We start from the raw sequence: 19,411 nt of genomic DNA, 5'->3' as shown, positions 1-19,411 counted from the left end.
CTGACAGCCAGCGAGAAAGAGACACAGGCACACAAGCACTACCGTTCGAATGTCCTTGTTTTTGAAAGAAAAACACGTTTTTTTGTCCATTAAAATAACATCAAATTGATCAGAAATACAGTGTAGACATTGTTAATGTTATACATGACTATTGTAGCTGGAAACAACAGATTTTTTAAATGGAATATCTACATAGGCGTACAGAGGCCCATTATCAGCAACCATCACTCCTGTGTTCCAATGGTACGTTGTGTTAACTAATCCAAGTTTATCATTTTAAAAGGCTAATTGATCATTAGAAAAACATTTTGCAATTATGTTAGCACAGCTGAAAACTGTTGTTTTGATTAAAGAAGCAATAAAAACTGGCCTTCTTTAGACTAGTTGAGTATCTGGAGCATCAGCATTTGTGGGTTCAATTACAGGCTCAAAATGGCCAGAAACAAAGAACTTTCTTCTGAAACCCGTCAGCCTATTCTTGTTTTGAGAAATGAAGGCTATTCCATGCGAGAAATTGCCAAGACACTGAGGGTCTTGTACAGCGCTGTTAACTACTCCCTTCACAGAACAGTGCAAACGGGCTTTAACCAGAATAGAAAGAGGAGTGGGAGGCCCTGGTGCACAACTGAGCAAGAGGACAAGTACTTTAGTGTCTAGTTTTCCATAAAAAATTTGCCGTTTCCAGCTACAATAGTCATTTACAACATTAACAATGTCTACACTGTATTTCTGATCAATGTTATGTTATTTTAATGGACAAAAAATGTACTTATCTTTAAAAAAACAAGGACATTTCTAAGTGACCCCCAACTTTTGAACGGTAGTGTATATGTACACACACACACACACACACACACTGCTTACCCATCTCTCCCTCTAGCTCGTTGCCACGGGCTGTAGTGTCCCACTCGTCCGTTTGGATAAGTTGTATATTTCTGAATGAATAAACCTCGTGTGCACATACAGTAGGTACCTCAGATATATCCTCTGTTTACACTCCCTCCCGAGCATAGTCCGAGTGTTTCAACTCCGTTTCACACTGGGAATATCAATGGAAGTGGAAGCCCGTATCAATGGCTTGTGGGAGATTAGGCTGTGCTACGCTGTGTAAAAATAACTATATTTTCATCAGATCTGGCAGAGATCATAGCAACGTTTCCTCGAGCAACATCCCGGTCTGTAATCTATGGTGTGACCGGGATGGGTTCCAGGACAGATCCAGTGAAAGGGGATTTAGTGGCTTATGGAAATAGAAAAGAGAGAGTGCAGCCCCCCCCCCCATCCCCCCCCACCCCCCCCATGAGACATAGAGAGGTGTCCCCACTGTGTGAAGGAATTACAGAACTGTGTCACAAACATGCATACTCCTGCAAAAACTGTCTCGCTGTGAAACAGCATCCCGAGGATGATTATAGTCTTGCTAGCCGGGCTCTCAGCGGCTCTGGGAGGAAATTGGTAAAAGCAATGTTCTTTCTGATGGGAAGGAGAACGGTCAAATGCTGCGGCATACAGTGCCTTGCGAAAGTATTCGGCCCCCTTGAACTTTGCGACCTTTTGCCACATTTCAGGCTTCAAACATAAAGATATAAAACTGTATTTTTTTGTGAAGAATCAACAACAAGTGGGACACAATCATGAAGTGGAACGACATTTATTGGATATTTCAAACTTTTTTAACAAATCAAAAACTGAAAAATTGGGCGTGCAAAATTATTCAGCCCCCTTAAGTTAATACTTTGTAGCGCCACCTTTTGCTGCGATTACAGCTGTAAGTCGCTTGGGGTATGTCTTTATCAGTTTTGCACAACGAGAGACTGAATTTTTTTCCCATTCCTCCTTGCAAAACAGCTCGAGCTCAGTAATGTTGGATGGAGAGCATTTGTCTTGTTGGAAGACAAATCTCCGTCCCAGTCTCAGGTCTTTTGCAGACTCCATCAGGTTTTCTTCCAGAATGGTCCTGTATTTGGCTCCATCCATCTTCCCATCAATTTTAACCATCTTCCCTGTCCCTGCTGAAGAAAAGCAGGCCCAAACCATGATGCTGCCACCACCATGTTTGACAGTGGGGATGGTGTGTTCAGCTGTGTTGCTTTTACGCCAAACATAACATTTTACATTGTTGCCAAAAAGTTCAATTTTGGTTTCATCTGACCAGAGCACCCTCTTCCACATGTTTGGTGTGTCTCCCAGGTGGCTTGTGGCAAACTTTAAACTACACTTTTTATGGATATCTTTAAGAAATGGCTTTCTTCTTGCCACTCTTCCATAAAGGCCAGATTTGTGCAATATACGACTGATTGTTGTCCTATGGACAGAGTCTCCCACCTCATCTGTAGATCTCTGCAGTTCATCCAGAGTGATCATGGGCCTCTTGGCTGCATCTCTGATCAGTCTTTTCCTTGTATGAGCTGAAAGTTTAGAGGGACGGCCAGGTCTTGGTAGATTTGCAGTGGTCTGATACTCCTTCCATTTCAATATTATCGCTTGCACAGTGCTCCTTGGGATGTTTAAAGCTTGGGAAATATTTTTGTATCCAAATCCGGCTTTAAACTTCTTCACAACAGTATCTCGGACCTGCCTGGTGTGTTCCTTGTTCTTCATGATGCTCTCTGCGCTTTTAACGGACCTCTGAGACTATCACAGTGCAGGTGCATTTATACGGAGACTTGATTACACACAGATGGATTGTATTTATCATCATTAGTCATTTAGGTCAACATTGGATCATTCAGAGATCCTCACTGAACTTCTGGAAAGAGTTTGCTGCACTGAAAGTAAAGGGGCTGAATAATTTTGCACGCCCAATTTTTCAGTTTTTGATTTGTTAAAAAAGTTTGAAATATCCAATAAATGTCGTTCCACTTCATGATTGTGTCCCACTTGTTGTTGATTCTTCACAAAAAAATACAGTTTTATATCTTTATGTTTGAAGCCTGAAATGTGGCAAAAGGTCGCAAAGTTCAAGGGGGATGAATACTTTCGCAAGGCACTGTATGAATGCTGAGACATACTGTATCTTAATTTCCCCTGGTTTTCAGATTGAAGAAGAACAGACAGGAGTGTTGAGCCTCGAACAGGAGATTGGAGTGGATCGGGTCTTCTCTGGTAAGTCACGCTACGATACATAGCTACTGTACTTTAGGTCACTGGTGTTCACTGGGTCTTTGTGCTGATATTCCTTCATGTCACATTTCATACACAACGTCCTCTCTTCCCCAAACCGTTTCATTTCCCTCCAACACATGGAATGTCAACGCCTTGTCCTCAAACTTAAAACACGTGTTTCCATCTATCACTTGGGATGCCTGGGCGGTTTCTGCTCTGAAAAAGACTGATATTACCAGCATGCTAAATGGAATGCGTGAAGTGGCGCTGTACAATTTAGTGGTCTAGCCTAGGAATGAATCAACGACTGAATGGCTGCCCTCCCATGGCAATGTCATGACTTTCCCTTGCTCGGATGGAATCTGCTCCTTTATTGCAAGATCCGTCTCTAGTGTAGCCTAGCCGTTCGCCTAGCTGCAGGCTAAAGGTCATTGCGTGCGTGCGTTTGTGATTGGCTCTTGTCCACTAACGCTGTGTGCCAATGTGTCCCACCCTCAAATTGGGGCACGTTTTTGGAGGCGCCACATGGTTTTAGCTTCATGCAGTGTCATATAGAGTGCCCAAATGTGTCTGTTCAGTGCATGGAAAAGCTGATAGTTGTCAAGGTAACAAGCTTTCTTTTTGGTCCCTCTTCACCCCCCATTGAGCTAAGGGAGCATTGGTCTTAAACATGCCACTCTGAGAATAAAGTGTCCCAGTTGTGCTTAAATAATAACGTGTCCCAATAGCACTGTAATGGCACTTCAGAATAAAGTGTTCTGGTGTCTCTTCTATTAACATAAGGTGTCAGAACACATGGATTTCATGCTGAGGGAACATTCCATTTGGAAGTGTGGCGACATGAGACTAAAAGGTGTCATAATGCATTATAACATACTGTAGGTGTCGTAACACATTATAACACTTACTGCAGCAGGCCACAACACGACCCGGAGTAACCTTTGCCCTGTGTACGAAAGCAGTCGGTGCTGAACCTAGCGCTGTGATGATGACAATGCCGTTCCTGTTATAAGGTCCTGTTGAAGTGATAGTACATTGCCTTTAAGAGGAGGGGACATGAAGTCAGTGTGTTCAGTGGACTGTGAAGGATCCTACCTCCCACCTCGGTCGTTCCACCTACTGCCCCACAAACAGCAGTGCAGGGGGACACTGCAGCGAGATCCATTAGATGCTGCACAGCTGAGAGAGAGAGAGAGAGAGGGGGAGGGAGAGGGGGAACGAGTGGGTAGAGAAGGAGGGAGTTAGAGCCAGGGAGAAGGAGGGTGAGAGAGAGGTGTTGGTAGAGAAGGAGGGAGATGGAAGGGGAGAGAGGAGGGGGGGGGTAGAGAAGGAGGGCGTTAGAGCCAGGGAGATGGACGGGGAGAGAGAGGCGGGGGTAGAGAAGGAGGGTGTTAGAGCCAGGGAGATGGAAGGGGAGAGAGAGGTGGGGGTAGAGAAGGAGGGTGTTAGAGCCAGGGAGATGGAAGGGGAGAGAGAGGTGGGGGTAGAGAAGGAGGGAGATGGAGGGGAGAGGGGGGGTGGTAGTGAAGGAGGGCGTTAGAGCCAGGGAGATGGAAGGGGAGAGAGAGGTGGGGGTAGAGAAGGAGGGCATTGGAGCCAGGGAGATGAAATGGGAGGGGGGGGGGGGGGGGGGTAGAGAAGGAGGGCGTTAGAGCCAGGGAGATGGAATGGGAGAGAGATGTAAAGGGAAACTGACATGTAAAGGAACACTGACATCTCTGAGCTCATCTAGCCACTCACAGCTCGCATTTGGATGACAAACACTAGCCCCACAGTCACACACATTCCCTCGCTCCTCTCACTCTTTACCTCTCTGTCTGTCTCTTCCTCTCTCTGTTTGTTAATCTCTCTTGACTCACTCTCTCTGTCTTTCTACCCCCTATCTCTCTCTACCCCTCTCTCTCTCTCTCTCTCTCTCTCTCTCTCTCTCTCTCTCTCTCTCTCTCTCTATCTCTATCTCTCTCTCTCTCTCTCTCTCTCACACTCTCTGTCTCTCTATCTCTCGCTCACTCTCTCTACCCTCCCCCCTCTCTCTACCCCCCCTCTCTCTCTCTACCCCCTCTCTCTCTACCCCCTATCTCTCTCTACCCCCCCTCTTTCTACCCCTATCGGTCTTTCTCTCTCTCTCTCTCTCACACACTCTGTCTCTCTATCTCTCGCTCACTCTTTCTCTCTGCCGCTTGTTGTGTATGTGTTGGTCAATACCGCTGTGTGTTCCAGGCAAGAGAGGCTGAGTCTACACTTTTGAGTCACCACCCCGGCAGAGAGAGAGAGAGAGAGAGAGGGGGCCAGAGAGAGGAGAGAGTGAGAGAGACAAAGAGAGAGGGCTACAGAGAGAGGCTGTAGACTGAATCGTCAGTTTGAAACACACTGAGGTGTGAACCAACGGGTCTTTGTGAGCGGCCGTATTCAGGACAGAGGGACGAATATGGCCGATGCAGAGGTTTCTATTCACGTCACCCAGGCTCTCTTTCACAGAGTTCCCTGGCTTGCTTCCGGAGAGCTTGTTGGTATTGTTGCTTGTGTTTTGTAGGTTTTGGTGTCAGCTGGCAGAGACAGGGGGTGGGGGGTGAGAGCTGAGGGAAGATCCACCCAGAATGAAGAGTCGTTGCCGCAGTTCAGATAAACACACATGGATAGGTGTGTAAATGACACAATATCTTTTCCATGGCGTTGGATTTTTTTATGTCACATACACGAGACAATCAAATCAATGTATATTGTTGTTTTGATGAATAACCCACTTAACTACACTATGGCAGCCTCCTACACTCAAAACAGTGCACTAGGTTCAAAATAACCAAAGGGCAAATATAAGATGTTGCCATGAACCCCCCCCCATGAACTGTCCCTCCCTACCTGCCACCCAAGCTGCTACAGTCATCTGCCAAAGTGTGCTGGTGCCTGGTGTAATGGATTAGCCTCTCCCTGTGAGTCGAGCAGCAGGTAGCTCTCCCCAGCGGAGAAAGCAATGAGATTAACCAGCATCAGGTCTAGGATCAGCTGTAACACAGATCTAGGGTATGCCTCACATACACACAGAAACCTCTCAGCTGTTCTAGGGTCAGCTCTAGCGCAGATGGGGGCCTCAAGGACACCAGTGACTTCAGACAGATACACAGACTAGAGCACATCTCTCTGACCTTTCTCTGACCTCTCTTCTTGTTGACGCATCTGGCTGTGTCCGAAAGAGACAGGGAGACAGGGAGACAGGGAGACAGGGAGACACGGAGACAGAGAGAGACAGAGAGAGAGAGAGAGAGAGAGCGAGAGTGAGCGAGAGAGAGAGAGAGAGAGAGAGAGAGAGAGAGCGAGAGAGAGCGAGAGAGAGAGAGAGAGAGAGAGAGAGAGAGAGAGAGAGAACTCCCCAAGGGGGGCACTCTCCTCTGGCCTGTGTGGTTGAGTGTGATACATGTATAGCTGAGCTGGCCTGACACACTGGTGGACAGATGGACAGATGGAGAGGAAGAGGAGTTGCCAGTCTATATCTGGCTCTCCCTCTCCATCTCCATCTCATCACTGTGTCTCTCCCTCACTTGCCTCCCCCCTCCTTCTCTTTCCCCGTCTCCATCTCCCTCTCTCCATCAATCTCCATCTCCCTCTTCATCACTCCTTTCCTCTGCTTCTATCCTTTCATTTATAATCCATCTATCCACCTTAAGCACAGGGACAAAACTTTTTCCATGCCCTTCTATACAAACACCACAAGATCCTATTGGATGGATGGTCTCAGTCGGACAAATTCAAACCCTGTCCAGTAATTCAGAGTATCTACGTATCTGGGCAGAGAGGATTGTCCTCACACGTTCGACTGGCCTGGTGTGTTATGCCGTGATCTATCTATTTGGAAGTGGTCGGTGTGCAGGGCTGACTGAGAATTTCAATGATTTATGTGGTCGATACGTCTGGGTCATGGTCCCAAGGCCAAGTCTATCTGCTCATCAATATGAACCACATGCTTCATAGTGCTAGGTGTTGCAGAATACAAATAGCCGCGTTTTGATGTAACCCCATACAGTGGCGGACTTACCATTAGGCAGAAGAGGCAATTGCCTCTGGCCTCACATCATCAAGTGGCCTCGTGAGCAGGGCATAACTAAAGAAAATTGTACTGCCAATCAAATGCATAAAAGAATGTTAATTTGTCTGCTCCGCTCGCTTTTTTTCACGCGATATGAATGCAAACGTGACTTTCATTTCAATTAACCTGCAGCAATGAGGCACTTTCAGAGCCAGCAGCAATGAGGCATGTTCAGAGCCAGCAGTAATGAGGCACATTCAGAGCCAGCAGCAATGAGACACGTTCAGAGCCAGCAGCAATGAGGCACGTTCAGAGCCAGCAGCAATGAGGCACGTTCAGAGCCAGCAGCAATGAGGCATGTTCAGAGCCAGCAGCAATGGAGGCACGTTCAGAGCCAGCAGCATTGAGGCACGTTCAGAGCCAGCAGCAATGAGGCACTTTCAGAGCCAGCAGCAATGAGGCACGTTCAGAGCCAGCAGCATTGAGGCACGTTCAGAGCCAGCAGCAATGAGGCACGTTCAGAGCGGGTCAGAGAAAAGGAAAACAAAGAAAGAAGATATAATTTTAACAGAACAATGAGTTAACACATTTCTTTATTAAAAAGAGGCAGAGGCAAAGGTATCATGACACAAGGCGAGACCCAAATGCAGACACAGGAGGCAGATGGTCGGAGTCTTACAATGTTTATTAATCCAAAGGGGTCGGCAAGAGAATGGTCGTGGACAGGCAAAAAGGTCAATACCAGATCATAGTCCAGGTGGTACAGAGTGGCAGACAGGCTTGTGGTCAAGGCAGGCAGAATGGTCAGGCAGGTGGGTACAAAGTCCAGAAACAGGCAAGGGTCAAAACCGGGAGGATTAGAAAAGGAGCATGCAAAAAACAGGAAACCGCTGGTTGACTTGGAAACATACAAGACGAACTAGCACAGAGAGACAGGAAACACAGGGACAAATACACTGGGGAAAATAAGTGACACCTGGAGGGGGTGGAGACAATCACAGGAACAGGTGAAACAGATCAGGGCGTGACAAAAGGACATACACAGTATGTATATGTACCCCGTGTATCTGATGCTGTCTGGCAGGAGAGACTATGGGCATGTCACGGGCTACATAGTAAAACAGGGGGGCGCTGTTTCGCTCGCCCGTTTCAGCCACTTGCAAATTGAAGGAAAGTTGTTCGGACGCCGGAATTATTTTGGATGAAGTCGTGTAGTCGTGTAGTCGTGTAGTCGTGTAGTCGTGTAGGTAACCGACTTTTGAAGTGATTTGTTTGACAATCAGATGAAAACATAATGTCTGGATGTGTTCACGGTAGTGCTGAGCGATTAGTAATTTTTTTTTTAGGTCGGTTCGGTTTGGGTTTGAATATAAAAAATTATATTTTTTAAAAAATAGTATTTTTTTTTACATTAAATGCACTATGCGTTGTGTGGGTTGAATGCTGTAACAATATAGAATACAATAATAAAAAAGTCCCATGACGCGAATGACTGCTGGTTACTGCTTGTTAGCCATCACTTATTCACATTACTTGACTGTAGCCCGTGGGTGGAATGTTATTCAGATTTGTTCCCCCTTATTTATAATTAATAAACATAAAATAAATAATAAATGACAAAAATCTGGTGTTTCCGTGTCAAACGGTTGTGTCATATTTTTCAGTCTTCTGTGATGGACAGAAAGTGTAATGTTGGGACACGAACTCAGAATTGAAAACATTTCAACTCTATATCGAACTACAACTCCCTACTATATCACACAGTTCGGGCATGATCCGTTGTATCTCTAGAGAAACTGCAGCTGCAATGTGCACATTGAGCTCACAGAAATAAACCGAATGAAATGGAATTCAAATAGCTGAACCCAAGTCGTCAATTCATTGCTTAAAAAACGAAAAAATAACCAACATTTCGGGTTAATTGCTCAGCACTAGTTCATGGCACATTAAAATGTAATATTTTGGCTTTACTATTAAAACGCATAAAAAAAATGTGGGGGACTGGCCTCTAAATCACTAAGTCCACTGCGTCTTTTGTAAACGTGTGTGTGTGTGTGTGTGTGTGTGCGTGCCTAGATCTCTGCAGACTCATAATGAGAAATCACCTTTAGGCTCCAGAGTGATTCTCCCCCAAGAAATTGGCTGCCTAATGCAATCTGAGACTGAGAGCTTACAGACATATAGTTACACTTTATCTCACTTTATATCAGGGATTTGTATCACCAGTTGAGATGTCATTTATTTTTGCATTGCCCGTACTGTGACCTGTGTGTAAATGCATTCATTCATCCTTCGTATCCACCATAGTAAGTAGAATTGACTTTGGAGGTGGGGATGTCCATGGTCTGACTCTACACTACAAATATTTATGCTCCTGTCATTCCCTCTGTCTGGTGTTTAAGGACAGTGGAATGACCCTGGCCTAAGCATTAAGCCCCAGTCCTGGATGTGTGGCACACAAACCAGTGGTGGCTGATGACATAAAAAGTTGGAGGGGGTCGGGTATAGAGGTCATTAGATAGACACAGACCCAGGATGCCCAGCTGGGTGGCTAACCCCTTAATGCTGCCCTCTGTCGGCCTGTTCAGAGTGGTTCCGAGCACCAGGGGCCATGCTGGCGTCACCCACCCATTACTGTGTACAGTACACCACTCAGACAGACCTCTCCCTTGAATTAGCGCCCACTTCCTATCCGAATCCCAATCCCAGTCAACACTGACTGGAACACTGTTATTAGTTTGGTATTTTAAAAATGTGGCAAAGCAATTAACTTTTTGTCCTGAATACAAAGTTTTATGTTTGGGGTCAAATCCAATACAACACATTACTGAGTACCACTCTCCATATTTTCATGCATAGTGGTGGCTGCATCATGTTATGAGTATGCTTGTGATCATTAAGAACTGGGGAGTTTTTCAGAATAAAAATGAAACAGAATGGAGCTAAGCACAGGAAAAATCCTAGAGGAAAACTTTGTTCAGTCGGCTTTCTACCAGACACAGGTAGATTAATTCACCTTTCAGAAGGACAATAACCTAAAACATGAGGTCAAATCTACACCGGAGTTGCTTACCAAGAACAACGTGAGTGTTCCTGAGAGGCGAGTTATAGTTTTGACTTAAATCAACTTTCAAATCTTTTGCAAGACCTGAGAATCTATCCATGATCAACCAATTTGACAGAGCTTGAAGAATTTTGAAAAGAATGATGGGCATTCTTTGAGGCAATTTGAGGTAGGCTGTATGATCACACCGGTAATAGATCTGTTGTTGCATTACTTATGAAGCACAGCTGAGTGAGCGTACATTTACTTTTTACAGTGCCTTGCGAAAGTATTTGGCCCCCTTGAACTTTGCGACCTTTTGCCACATTTCAGGCTTCAAACATAAAGATATAAAACTGTATTTTTTTGTGAAGAATCAACAACAAGTGGGACACAATCATGAGGTGGAACGACATTTATTGGATATTTCAAACTTTTTTAACAAATCAAAAACTGAAAAATTGGGCGTGCAAAATTATTCAGCCCCCTTAAGTTAATACTTTGTAGCGCCACCTTTTGCTGCAATTACAGCTGTAAGTCGCTTGGGGTATGTCTCTATTAGTTTTGCACATCGAGAGACTGACATTTTTTCCCATTCCTCCTTGCAAAACAGCTCGAGCTCAGTGAGGTTGGATGGAGAGCATTTGTGAACAGCAGTTTTCAGTTCTTTCCACAGATTCTCGATTGGATTCAGGTCTGGACTTTGACTTGGCCATTCTAACACCTGGATATGTTTATTTTTGAACCATTCCATTGTAGATTTTGCTTTATGTTTTGGATCATTGTCTTGTTGGAAGATTAATCTCCGTCCCAGTCTCAGGTCTTTTGCAGACTCCATCAGGTTTTCTTCCAGAATGGTCCTGTATTTGGCTCCATCCATTTTCCCATCAATTTTAACCATCTTCCCTGTCCCTGCTGAAGAAAAGCAGGCCCAAACCATGATGCTGCCACCACCATGTTTGACAGTGAGGATGGTGTGTTCAGCTGTGTTGCTTTTACGCCAAACATAACGTTTTGCGTTGTTGCCAAAAAGTTCAATTTTGGTTTCATCTGACCAGAGCACCTTCTTCCACATGTTTGGTGTGTCTCCCAGGTGGCTTGTGGCAAACTTTAAACGACACTTTTTATGGATATCTTTAAGAAATAGCTTTCTTCTTGCCACTTCCATAAAGGCCAGATTTGTGCAATATACGACTGATTGTTGTCCTATGGACAGAGTCTCCCACCTCAGCTGTAGATCTCTGCAGTTCATCCAGAGTGATCATGGGCCTCTTGGCTGCATCTCTGATCAGTCTTCTCCTTGTATGAGCTGAAAGTTTAGAGGGACGGCCAGGTCTTGGTAGATTTGCAGTGGTCTGATACTCCTTCCATTTCAATATTATCGCTTGCACAGTGCTCCTTGGGATGTTTAAAGCTTGGGAAATATTTTTGTATCCAAATCCGGCTTTAAACTTCTTCACAACAGTATCTCGGACCTGCCTGGTGTGTTTCTTGTTCTTCATGATGCTCTCTGCGCTTTTAACGGACCTCTGAGACTATCACAGTGCAGGTGCATTTATACGGAGACTTGATTACACACAGGTGGATTGTATTTATCGTCATTAGTCATTTAGGTCAACATTGGATCATTCAGAGATCCTCACTGAACTTCTGGAGAGAGTTTGCTGCACTGAAAGTAAAGGGGCTGAATAATTTTGCACGCCCAATTTTTCAGTTTTTGATTTGTTAAAATTTTTTGAAATATCCAATAAATGTCGTTCCACTTCATGATTGTGTCCCACTTGTTGTTGATTCTTCACAAAAAAATACAGTTTTATATATTTATGTATGAAGCCTGAAATGTGGCAAAAGGTCGCAAAGTTCAAGGGGGCCGAATACTTTCGCAAGGCACTGTATTTGTATTATACTGGGCTGATGGTCTCTGCATCTGATGGTCAGTCTCAGCAGAGGGCGAGAGCAGCAGACTGAGGGTCCGTCACTCAACATCCCTCTGCTCTCCCTTTCCTCCACTGACACTGACCAAAAATGGACACCGTCTTCCAGCTGATTGCGAAACTCGAGTCGAAATGCATTATTTCTGCCTCATGCACAAATTCATGTTGTTACTCCTATGAACAGAGAAAGTTAAATATTCCTTGATATTAAAAAAGACCCGAGCCGCTAATAACAATAACAACACAAGCCTATCGATACACTTTCCTCCTCATTCATTACTGCTGCGGTGCTTGTTGCAGCGCTGAGTGGAAATAGGAAGAATGTGCATTTTATGGATTATAAAAGTGTTGAATACAAAGTGTTGACTGTGCTGAGTAAGAACTTAAACCTGAACTCATTCATAAAAACAGCAGCTCTTTGCTGTATTTGTTGACAGTCTCTCTCCTAGTCATGGTTTTAAACGTTAGAAAACGTTTTAAACGTTCGAAATCTCACAGTATCAACTTTGCTGTAGCTTTCTTTTATGCCTGCTACGTTACTTCAGACACGGTCATCTGAGACATCTGATTGGCCAGTGGTAGGCCTAGTGTAAAATGCACTTGATTTGCTCTCCGGACCCGCCGGGAAGGCAGAATTTGTACTTTCAGACACATGAAATGGTTCAAAATGGCAACAGTTGGCCGACTCGGGGGCAGCTGAATCGGGTGCACCTACCGCCAACAGCCTGAGATGAATAAAATAAAATAGGAACACAAGGCTTTATCGTTGTTGTTTTTTACAGAAATGTTTGGCGATCGACAATTAATGTCTCGGAGACCGACCAGTCGATTTTACGATCGACCGTTTGGTGACCACTGCTCTAGAAAGTTGAGCGAAGTTCAACCTCGTGCGTCTCTCTGTGGGCTGATATTTCTGCCAAAATGTTACTTAATAAAGTACAGTAGGTAGAGTGCTCAGGACCACTGCCGCATGTCTCAGTTCTACGCACGGAAATCGAGGGTCATAGGCACCAAATAGAAGAGCTATCTGCTCTGGTCCAATAAGTCATTTTAGTTTTCTGTTACCAAACCTTTACACTGTGTGCCGTAATGAACACAACTCAGAGGTGAACAGGTGACGCTTTCATCTCGGAAACATTCTGTTGAGTAGCGGCGCGTTTATGAGCGCGTCCGATGCAGATTAGGGGAGACGGGGGCTGTACGTTCAGTCGCTAATACATGTAGCAGTCAGAGCTGATATCCTTGGAACAGTTCAGAACTGCCCCTGATTACAGCTATTAGAACACATTAGAGAACATTTCAATCAAGCACACCACGAGGGAAAACATTATGTTCACTCTAAGCCTTGGTTTTTAGAAGCCAGCAAGGCGTCTTTCAGCAGACCTGGGTTCAAATACTATTTGAAATCATTTCCAATTGCTTTTGGAGCGTTTGCTTTAGCCTGCCTGGAATGCCAAATGGATGGGGTTTTGCAGTTTTTCCGCTATCCTATTGGTTAGATTGCGCCAGGCAAGCTCAACCAAGCCCAGATAAAGGATATTCTATATTCTAATATTATTCTATTCTATTATTTTGAGTACTTTATGAACACAGGTCTGCCAACCCAACTGGGGGTTCTTTTAATCGCTAGCGTTCTTCCTTTAATTTCTCCAAAGTATTTCTGTAATGAAATGAGGTCACAGCGAAGTAATAAGAACATCCAATTCGCTTAGTGAAGAGAGATCTCTATCTCACAGTTATTTTGTTCTCCGTAAAATATCATGAGTTAGTCAGCCTCTAATAGTTAATTAGATCGATTCTCATCAAATTTTATTTTAGTAGAAAAATAGAAAATAAGAGAGAGTGGAGAGAGAAGAGAGTGAAGCGATGGAGAGAGAGAGAGGAGAACGTGAAGAGAGAGAAGAGAGGGGGGAGAGTGAAGAGAAAGGAGAGAGTGAAGAGAGAGGAAAAAGTGAAGAGAGGGAGGAGAGAGAGAAGAGAGTGAAGAGAGAGAAGAGAGTGAAGAGAGAGAAGAGAGTGAAGAGAGAGGAGAGTGAAGAGAGAAGAGAGGAGAGTGAAGAGAGAAGAGAGAGGAGAGAGTGAAGAGAGAAGAGAGAGAGGAAAAAATGAAGAGAGGGAGGAGAGAGAGAAGAGAGTGAAGAGAGAGAGGAGAGAGAGAGAGAAGAGAGAGAAAGTAGAAAGAGAAAACAGAGAGCAACTGAGTATTCAGGACACAAGAGCTATCTGTCAACCCTCTAATTCAAATACAGTAGTAGTTAGTTGACTCAGGACTATCTTTGAGGAATTGTTGCTTTCTTTGGGTCTTTGGTTGCTGTTTGTTGAACTTAGCATATGAAAACCTGAATGGTGGACTAGAGTTGCGATAGCTCAGGCCAGTGTGAGCACAGCTCATTGAGACAGGGCTGAAAGTGTGTGCTTGAACTAGGAGGCACCAGGCTGCACATGATTATTTTCACATTACTCTTCATTTCTTCATGTTCTGGGTTTCACTTGATGTAATCATCTCTGGGGAAATCTCTGGGACCCATGCTCCATACCAAATATATTAATAACCTGAAATGTATCCTACGCTGCTCTCCATTGTATTACCTGGTTGGTCAAATGGTTTTGTCTACAGTCTCTAAATTGCATCATTAATAATGCTGTGGATATACAGTAGGTGGTATGCAGAAAGGTAGATTACCCCCAAAACTCAAAATCATTTAGCATAACAAATGTCTCTATGGAATTCTCATACATTTCTACCAACTACTACTGAAAACATGTACAATGAGTAATAAACACATTTGCTACCTTCTAAGTTTCTCTTTTTTCTTAGGGGGCTTTCACACCAAATTGGTTTGGTGCGTTTTTTTCCCCCGAACTCTGGTCTGTTTACCCCCTGAGTTCGGGTCATTTGAACATTTGAACACTCTATTCACACGAAACAACAAACTGTGGTTCACTCAAAAAGGGCGTTCTCGGTCCGATTCAAGAGCCAGCGTCATAACTTGAAATCTCGGAAACATTCTGTTGAGTAGCGGCGCGTTTATGAGCGCGTCCGATGCAGATTAGGGGAGACGGGGGCTGTACGTTCAGTCGCTAATACATGTAGCAGTCAGAGCTGATATCATTGGAACAGTTCAGAACTGCCTCTGATTACAGCTATTAGAACACATTAGAGAACATTTCAATCAAGCACACCACGAGGGAAAACATTATGTTCACTCTAAGCCTTGGTTTTTAGAAGCCAGCAAGGCGTCTTTCAGCAGAGCTGGGTTCAAATACTATTTGAATTCATTTCCAATTGCTTTTGGAGCGTTTGCTTTAGCCTGCCTGGAATGACAAATGGATGGGGTTTTGTCAATTTGCCCCTGTCCCATTGGTTCCATTGTGTTTAACCCCTTATTTCGGTTCATTTGAACTGGTGTGAACATTCTATCTGCACTCGGGAGTGCACCAAACAATGAACTGTGGTTCGCTTTAAAAGGGCGTTCTCGGTCCGATTCAATTCTTACAGCGGTGCGGTCCGCTGCAGGTGAAAACGCAGTCCGGACCAAATACGGGAGAAGAACCAGCATCATAGCTTGAGATTTCTGAAACATTTTATGTGTAGCAGTGCATGTCTGCATATTACGGGGGCTGTACCGGGGATATATAGGCTACTGAATATAGTCTATTCACTTCACAGTTAGGGCAGCTTTATGCGTGGCTTCCTCATGTATGCTGTTGGAAGACCACAAAGCGAAAGTGAAGATTGGGACACACAGGGGATGTTTCATGATGACCATGAATGGACTTAACTAATGACCTGACTTCCAATAAACTAACTAATGTGGACATGTGGTTCTGTTTCTGAATTTTTGTTGATTTGGCTTTTTTTTTTAAAACCAACCCGGACCAAATGAAAAAACATACCATGTAACAAATAGTGTCATTCTGATTCGAACTATACCTCAAAACCGTGTGCGAAAACGCCCTTCGTTTTTTCCCTCGGCTTTTCTTAGACGGGATTATTTTTTGGGGGGAAGTTAACACTGAGTGATTCTCCCACCAGAAAACAGCGTAATTACATTTTCTCACACTTTGAAAGGAGCATTGTTTGCGGCCTCCCTGTCTGAGAGTGGATGGGTCGTTGCTTTTGGAGAGCAACGGAGGGGAAATGAGTTGTATTCACCTGCTCTGTCCAAATGGGGCCGAGGAAAGACCCGAGAGGAAGGGGAACGAGTTTGGCTACATTGGTGGTTCTATAAGTGATAGTGGATTACTTTGACATCCACACACTGATGATCAGTTGTAGTCTCGGTCAATCAGTAGACAGCCTACCTTCCACGTCGTCGTGTAAGGAATTAGAACTTCGGTATACATGAATGGAATCATAAGAACTATCTTGTTTTAGACACAACGAGCTAAGCTCTTGTGTACATCAGGGTTCCTGAACTGATGGCCCGCGGGTGATTTTATTTGGCCCTACCAAGAACACATTATTCTATAAAAAAAAAAAAAATGTATTGTTGGGACATAAAAGGCTGTAAAAATACCAGCAAATCAGCTCCAAGTGATTTTAATGGTGGAAAACCTTTCCAAACTATTCCCAAGCATAACAGAGAGATATACACGTACATGTATGTGATCGTATACAAATGTAAGCAATCTGTTTGGGCTTTCTGCAGTTAATTTGCAGTACTACAAATTATTTGTAATTATGTTCCAGCCCCCCTGACCATCCGCCCAAGAAAAAAACAAATTGGCGCACGGCTGAATCCAGTTGATGGTCTCCGGTGTACATAACGAGGTGTATGCAATTGCATGTGTCCACCAGAAAGCTCACAGGTGAAGAGCCATGAAACATATGTGTTCGCTCTTTTGAATCTAAGTGAATCTATTGTGTGCAGTATTTTACAGCAGTACGCCATGTTCAATGCACCTTTCTGTCATTTCCGTGTTCACAGGTTGAACCTCCGATCGAAAGGTGGGACGTATGAGACACGTGTTCTTTCATCCGCCACACATCCCGACTCACTAGAACGAATCCCTTCCTCTTCATCTTCTTTCTTTTCTCTGTCCCCTCTCCATGTTTATTGCCTCGGCTCGGTCCTGCAACTCAATTCTTTGTGCTAGACGGTTCGCAAAGAAGACAAAGTGGGACAGAGTTTTAGGGGTAATGAGGAAAGGAACTCCCCATACAGTGTTACATATAGGACCTGGACTGGAGACGCGCACACACACATACGCACACACACACGTACGCACACACACACACACACACGTACGCACACGTACGCACACACACACACACACACACACACACACACACACACACACACACACACACACACACACACACACACACACACACACACACACTGGCCTGGGCCAAGCGGTGTAGGGAAGCCTATAGAAAACAATGGAAGGGTTTGAGAGCTCCGTAGCCCCTCTGAGGAGCCTTTGATTACTTGTCCTGGCTCTGGGATGTGAGATGGGACCCAGTGGTAGCCTGATTTTTTGAAGTGGGAGCCGGGTATGAGCTGTGGGTTCAGGGAGGGGGCGAGAGGCTGGGTTGGGGTGTAAGTGTGTAGGGGCTAGTGTGTGGCTGAGGGGCTGAGTTGGGGAGGTATGAGGGCCTTATTGTGGAGGAGCTCAATGAATGTGGAGGTGGAAAGCCTACTCAACAACACCGGGTCTATCTCCACCTCCCTTTTATCCTCCCAACCCCACCACCTGCCACTCGACACATTTTCTCACCAAACTTTCCCACAGACGGTAGTAACATATTCTGGTACCTCGTAGTGATCGATAGCTGGATTGTCCTAAAGACAGCCCTGTTGGTATTCAGACTGAACACTTGTTCTATTGATACATTGTGATATTGTGAATAGCAGCAGGCAAAACATGTTCCAGGAACTGCTAGCAGATTGTGCTAGAGCCTTAAAGTTTGTATCCACAGTATGTGATATTGTGAAGCAGATTGTGCTGGACTAATACACCACAACAACCCAGCGCATAGTGAACAGGCCCCGAATGACCCAGTGCTGACCATCAGCAGATTATCAAATCAAATCAAATTTTATTTGTCACATACACATGGTTAGCAGATGTTAATGCGAGTGTAGCGAAATGCTTGTGCTTCTAGTTCCGACAATGCAGTAATAACCAACAAGTAATCTAACTAACAATTCCAAAACTACTGTCTTGTACACAGTGTAAGGGGATAAAGAATATGTACATAAGGATATATGAATGAGTGATGGTACAGAGCAGCATAGGCAAGATACAGTAGATGGTATCGAGTACAGTATATACATATGAGATGAGTATGTAAACAAAGTGGCATGGTTAAAGTGGCTAGTGATACATGTATTACATAAGGATACAGTCGATGATATAGAGTACAGTATATGCGTATGCATATGAGATGAATAATGTAGGGTAAGTAACATTATATAAGGTAGCATTGTTTAAAGTGGCTAGTGATATATTTACATAATTTCCCATCAATTCCCATTATTAAAGTGGCTGGAGTTGAGTCAGTGTCAGTGTGTTGGCAGCAGCCACTCAATGTTAGTGGTGGCTGTTTAACAGTCTGATGGCCTTGAGATAGAAGCTGTTTTTCAGTCTCTCGGTCCCAGCTTTGATGCACCTGTACTGACCTCGCCTTCTGGATGATAGCGGGGTGAACAGGCAGTGGCTCGGGTGGTTGATGTCCTTGATGATCTTTATGGCCTTCCTGTGACATCGGGTGGTGTAGGTGTCCTGGAGGGCAGGTAGTTTGCCCCCGGTGATGCGTTGTGCAGACCTCACTACCCTCTGGAGAGCCTTACGGTTGAGGGCGGAGCAGTTGACGTACCAGGCGGTGATACAGCCCGCCAGGATGCTCTCGATTGTGCATCTGTAGAAGTTTGTGAGTGCTTTTGGTGACAAGCCGAATTTCTTCAGCCTCCTGAGGTTGAAGAGGCGCTGCTGCGCCTTCTTCACAATGCTGTCTGTGTGAGTGGACCAATTCAGTTTGTCTGTGATGTGTATGCCGAGGAACTTAAAACTTGCTACCCTCTCCACTACTGTTCCATCGATGTGGATAGGGGAGCGTTCCCTCTGCTGTTTCCTGAAGTCCACAATCATCTCCTTAGTTTTGTTGACGTTGAGTGTGAGGTTATTTTCCTGACACCACACTCCGAGGGCCCTCACCTCCTCCCTGTAGGCCGTCTCGTCGTTGTTGGTAATCAAGCCTACCACTGTTGTGTCGTCCGCAAACTTGATGATTGAGTTGGAGGCGTGCGTGGCCACGCAGTCGTGGGTGAACAGGGAGTACAGGAGAGGGCTCAGAACGCA

The 19,411-nt window shown here is 44.7% G+C and overlaps 1 protein-coding gene across 15 annotated transcripts in view; it reads left to right on the top strand.

Annotated features, from left to right (window-relative positions):
- LOC110524680 (neuronal cell adhesion molecule) overlaps positions 1–19,411 on the top strand; it is a 114,406-nt gene that overhangs the window by 52,515 nt on the left and 42,480 nt on the right. For 14 of the 15 annotated variants that reach the window (XM_036979720.1, XM_036979734.1, XM_036979701.1 and 11 more), the window contains exon 2: positions 3,039–3,105. The exons of the other annotated variant lie outside the window; for it this stretch is intronic. The gene's annotated coding sequence lies outside the window, so the exon portion shown is untranslated. The remainder of the gene's footprint in view (positions 1–3,038; positions 3,106–19,411) is intronic. 15 annotated transcript variants of the gene reach the window in all.

This window comes from Oncorhynchus mykiss, chromosome 1 (genome assembly GCF_013265735.2).
Source record: "Oncorhynchus mykiss isolate Arlee chromosome 1, USDA_OmykA_1.1, whole genome shotgun sequence".
Classification (NCBI taxonomy): Eukaryota; Metazoa; Chordata; class Actinopteri; order Salmoniformes; family Salmonidae; genus Oncorhynchus; species Oncorhynchus mykiss.
Note: the sequence above shows the minus strand (reverse complement) of the source record. Positions and strands in the feature narration are given on the sequence as shown.